Source organism: Galeopterus variegatus, unplaced genomic scaffold (genome assembly GCF_000696425.1).
Source record: "Galeopterus variegatus unplaced genomic scaffold, G_variegatus-3.0.2 Scaffold729, whole genome shotgun sequence".
NCBI classification, from domain to species: Eukaryota; Metazoa; Chordata; class Mammalia; order Dermoptera; family Cynocephalidae; genus Galeopterus; species Galeopterus variegatus.
In genome coordinates, this window is record NW_007726840.1 from 151,986 (window position 1) to 157,288 (window position 5,303).

Consider the following 5,303-nt stretch of genomic DNA (forward strand, 5'->3'; position numbering starts at 1 on the left):
CTCTCCCTCTCTCCCCCCAGGTATCCCCTGAGTCCCAGGGGAGGGCTTTGAGCCAGCCAGAGCAGAGTAATGGGGGCAAGAGGGAGGAGCTGTGGCCACAACTAAGCCCCACGGTCACAGTATGGAATGAGGGATGATGATCAAAGGCAGGGAGAGAAAATCTGAGTCTGGGGTCTTAACATCCCAGAGCTCAGCCATAATCAATCAACCCCACATGACAGCAAGTATAATTTTGGCCTTAGCCAGAGGCCTTAGGGGAGGAAAAAAATCTTTTCCTCTACCCATCTTAGGTTCTTCAGGTGGGGCCTGTAAATTAGACTGGCCAAAGATGGATTAACAAGACAAAAACAAACAAGTTTATTAACATGTTCATCGTGTGTGTACACATGGGAGCACCCAGTGATGAGTAACTCAAAGGAATGGTTAGAACTTGCGTTTAAATGCCATCTTAGGCTAAACAAAAGAAAAGGGGTTTGGGGCTTCTGGGTGGGGGAGGCAAGTTACAGGAAGTTGATCAGGAAAGGTACAGTAAACAAGGGTTTTTTAATAAGATTTGTTTTGTGGATTTAAGCTGATGCCTTCTCCACTGAAAAGAGTTGTTTAGAGTCATCCTCTTCCTGGTACAGGAGAGGGAGGTACTTTTTACAAATGTAAATTTCCTTTACAAAAGTAAAATATGTGCCTTGTTTTTCGAGCTTTTCTGCTGGTTTTCAGTGATCTTTAGCTCAAAATAATTCATATGCTAAAGAGGCATATTTTAGGGTGGCATATTCTGGTACCCTTCAGGCCATAGGATGGGAAGAGGTTAGAGCTATGTTTCTCAATTTTTTAAATCCATACCTCTTTCAGGAAACATAAAATCATTTTACAGTCTCCTTTGGCATCATTTTAGAGTTAAAAAAAATTTTTTTTAACTCTAAAATGATGCCAAAGGAGACTGTAAAATGATTTTATGTTTCCTGAAAGAGGTATGGATTTAAAAAATTGAGAAACATAGCTCTAACCTCTTCCCATCCTATGGCCTGAAGGGTACCAGAATATGCCACCCTAAAATATGCCTCTTTAGCATATGAATTATTTTGAGCTAAAGATCACTGAAAACCAGCAGAAAAGCTCGAAAAACAGGGCACATATTTTACTTTTGTAAAGGAAATTTACATTTGTAAAAAGTACCTCCCTCTCCTGTACCAGGAAGAGGATGACTCTTAACAACTCTTTTCAGTGGAGAAGGCATCAGTTTAAATCCACAAAACAAATCTTATTAAAAAACCCTTGTTTACTGTACCTTTCCTGATCAACTTCCTGTAACTTGCCTCCCCCACAAAATACTCTATAAAGGAAAAGATTAATATATTTGTATTTGACTACATCAAAATTAAATATTCCTCTACAACAAAAGACCTCTCAAAGGGAAAAGAGAAGTGACAAGCCAGGTGAAGATACTCACAACCAATATAACAAAGGAATTGTTTACAGACTGTATAAAGAACTCTTATAGATCAATTTTTTTTGAAAAAGGACAATCATCCCAATGAAAAAGGAATGAAGAATTTGAAAAGGCATTTCTGTGAAAACAGGAAACCCAAAGGGCCCATAAACATATGACAAGATGCTCAGTCTGGGAAATAATCAGGGAAATGCAAATTAAAACCACCATGAGATACTGTTTCACATCCATAGATTGACAGAAATTCTACTTCTAGATATGTGCTCCAAAGAAATTCTGGCCAAGTGAGCACAGGGAGATACACACAAGGGTGTTGACTGCAGCATTGAGTATAACTGAAAAATTACAACCAACCTAAATTCCATCATTAGAGGAACTAGTGAATTAAATGTGGTTTAGTCACCTGATGGCATACTGCGCAGCAGTTAAAATAAATGAACTAGAGCTTCTCTGTGTATTATTAACCATGTTGTGAGAAAACAGCAAGCTATAAAATGAGACATACAGTAGGATGACATGTAGCTGAATATGTAAAACATATAAATGATGAAACTGTTAATGTTAGAGGAAAATATGAAAGAGGGCTTTCTAACTATGATTCAAAGTGTAGAATCCATAAATGAAAAGACTGATAAATTTGACAACATTGGACAAAAAAAAAAAAAAAAACAACTTTGTGGCAAAGAAAAAAAGGAAAAAACCTCACCCATACATGAAGTCAAAACACAAATGACAAACCAGGAAAAAATTCTCGTAATTCATACCACAAAGAATTACTCTGCCTCATGTAAGAAGAGCTCTTTCAGACAGCCAGGAAAAATGGACAACAACCCAATAGAAAAACGAACAAAGGATGTTAACAGACCACTCAAGGAAAAGGAAATCCAAATGGTGGTTAAGCACTTGAGAAGCTGCTCAGCCTCTCTCATTCTGAGAAATTCAAATTAAAATACAGGAACTACCTTGTTCTATCTGTCACATTGGCAAAGATCAAGAAGCTTGAAAACACACACTGGGTGGTAAGAGTTTGAGGCAATAGGCACCTTCATGATTCCTGGTGGGTTGTATAAATAGGACCAACCTCTCTGGAGTGCAATTTGGCATAATCTATCAAAACGATGAATGTATATGCCTTTTTGACCCAGCAATTACATTTCTGGGAATTTGTCTTACAAATACGTGTGAAATGACATTTGCATGAAATTATTTATTGAAAGCATGGTTTGTAATAACAACAACAACAACAAATTGAAAACAGCACTGTTTTCCATTGAGAGGAGACAAGTGAAATAAACTGTGGCCCATCAAGTAATAGAATACTATGGCTATGTTCAAATCCCCTTACCAGCCAGTTCCCAAAACTAAAAAAAAAAAAAAGAAGGATCAGAATACCATAGCTATGGCTCAAATGTGTCCCCAAAAGTTCACATGTTGGACATTTGATCCCCACCATAACAGAGGGTGGGAAATCCAATTATGATATTTCAAAGATGGGGCCTTTAAGAGGTGATTGGATCTTGAGGACTGTGCCCTCATGAATGCGTTGATCCATTCATGGTGTAATGGGTTCATGGTTTAATGGGTTGTCATGGGCATGGTTCTGATAGCTTTCTAAGGAGAGCGAGTGAGATTAGCTCTCTTGCTCAGGCCGTTCTCCATGTGATATACTGGTCACCACAGGACTCTGTAGGTAGGTAGTCACCACGAAAACAAAGGCCCTCACCAGAGGTACCCCCCTGGACATGGACTTAGCCTCCAAAATGTAAGAAGTAAATTTCATTTCTGTATAAATTATCTAGTTTCAGGTATTCTGTTATAAACAACAGAAAAGGACTAATACAACTATGCAGCAATAAAAGAAACAAGGATTACTGATATGGAAAAGTCTCTAAGACATATTGTTAGGTTAAAAAGCCAGTGTGATAGTATCTACCTTTTGTATAAAAACAATAGGAAAGCAAGAATGTGTGCTTGTATTTGCTTATGTATGCATAAAGAAACTCTAACATAAGATAATAAAAAAATAGTTACCTGCTGCAGGAGAAGGGAACCGTATTAATTATTACCCACTTAAGCATTAAGTATAAAAGTGAGGGAAACATATACGTACATTCACACGCAGGCAAATCAGTTCATATTTCTTCCCTGCTTAAAAGCCTCTAAACGGGGCTGGATGGTTAGTTCAGTTGGTTAGAGTGCAGTGTTATAACACCAAAGCCAAGGGATTTGAATCCCCATCCTGGCCAGCTGCCAAAAAAAAAAAAAGGTTTCTAAAAGTTTCTTGATGAAATCACAATAAAACCCCATACCTCACTGAGGCCTACAAGGGCCTGGTGATCTGGCACCAGCCTTCTTCTCCCATGCCACCTCTTCACACAATATCCATCTGTTCTCAATTCCTTCCATATATGCTCACACAATTGTCTGGTTCAAAAAACAAAAAGTACTAAAAGGTATCCAAAACTGGAACCCTCATGCACTGCTGGTAGGAAATGTAAAATTGTGCAGCTACTCTGGAAAACAATCTGTCAGTTCCTCAAACAGTTAAATACAGAGTTACCACATGACCCAGCCATTCCACTCCTAGGTCTATCTCCAAGAGAAATGAAAACATATGTCCACAGAAAAACTTGTACACAAATGTTCATAGCAGCATAAGTCATCATAGCCCCCAAATGGAAACAATCCAAATATCCATTGGATGATGAATGTATAAATAAAATGTGGCAGATCCATACAATGGGATATTATTCAGCCAAAAAAACAATGAAGTTCTGATACATGCTAAAACAGGCATGAATCTTGAAAATATTATGTTAAGTGAAATAAGCCAGACACAAAAGGTCACATATTGTATGTTTCCATTTATAGGAAATGTGCAGAACAGGCAAATCTATAGATTAGTAATTGTCTAGGGCTGGGAGGATGAGGAGAAATGAGTAATGATTGCTAACAGATAAGGTGTTTCTTATGCGGGTGATGAAAATGTTCTAGAATTGATTGTGATGGTTGCATGAATCTGTGAATATACTGAAAACCACTGAATTGTACACTTTAAGTGGGTAACTTGTATGGTATGTAAACTATATCTCAATAAAACTGTTATGAGTATTTAAAAAAAAATTTTTTTTTTTAGGGGTGGCCTGTGGCTCACTTGGGAGAGCCTGGTGCTGACAACACCAAGTCAAGGGTTAAGATCCCCTTACCAGTCATCTTTTGGCTGCTAGCCAGTTATTTTTTGAATTTTTAAAACATGGGCTGGCCCGTGGCTCACTCGGGAGAGTGCGGTGCTGATAACACCAAGGCCCCGGGTTCGGATCCCATATAGGGATGGCCGGTTTGCTCACTGGCTGAGTGTGGTGCTGACAACACCAAGTCAAGGGTTAAGATCCCCTTGCTGGTCATCTTTTTTTTTTTTGTCTTTTTTTTTTTTCGTGTCCGGCAATGGATTGCAACCTTCAGTGTCGCACCCGTACCGGACCGGGACCGGCAACGGGATCACAACCCTCGGTGCCTCGCCCGCACCTCGCTCAGCCAGTGAGCGGGAACCGGTCTGTATGTGGGATCCGAACCCTCGGCGGGAGGGAGCCGCCACGCTCCCAAGCGGCGCACTGCAGCAGTGCGCCACCGGACCGGCCCCTGCCGGTCATCTTTTAAAAAAAAAAAAAACATGTATTTTAAATTGACTCATAATTGTACATGGTTATGAGGTACAATCTGATGTTTTGATACATATATATGATATGAGTATATATATAGTTTTAATCCAGTAAAATCTTCCTCCCACTCTTATTCTCTATTGAACTAGTTCCCATGACTACCTGCCCCTCACCATGAGCACACACACACACACACA